Below are 601 nucleotides of genomic sequence, written 5' to 3'. Positions count from 1 at the left end.
GGGACCTTCACTTATGGCTGTAACAATTGGAATAAATAGGTTGATCTATTTTGGGGATGTTTACTCTCACTGACGAGTCGCAAAGTGTACGCGTACATGGAGCAGATTCAACTTAGACAGTAAAAAAATAAAAAAATCGTTTATATATGGGATCGAAATCATCAAATTATGCGAGTTAATTGATCTGAAAAAAATGTACTGTATGATTATTCAACTAGGATTTTTCATGAATATTGTGGAATTTTTTGTACGAAATTTTTTAAATAAATGATGTAAGATTTATGGATTTTCTTTACTGTTTATTCTAGGAACTTTTTAAGTACGTTTTTTTTAGTAAATACTGTTACGTCTCCGTGTGTTAATTAATTTTCCGTAACTTCGTTTCAACGAAACTTTAACGACACAAGTCTTTACTTAATAAAACTGGTTTATTCTTTCCGAATATAACTTAACCGATACACTGAACTTCAACAATCACGCTAAACAAGGGCTATAGCAACGAACGTCAATAATACACTGACCGCAGATCAATTACTCACTATCTACACACACATTACAATCCTTTTTCGCGTCACGTTTTCCCCTCTTATATATATACCAG

Source organism: Limulus polyphemus, unplaced genomic scaffold (assembly GCF_000517525.1).
Source record: "Limulus polyphemus unplaced genomic scaffold, Limulus_polyphemus-2.1.2 Scaffold4624, whole genome shotgun sequence".
Lineage (NCBI taxonomy): Eukaryota > Metazoa > Arthropoda > Merostomata > Xiphosura > Limulidae > Limulus > Limulus polyphemus.
Note: the sequence above shows the minus strand (reverse complement) of the source record.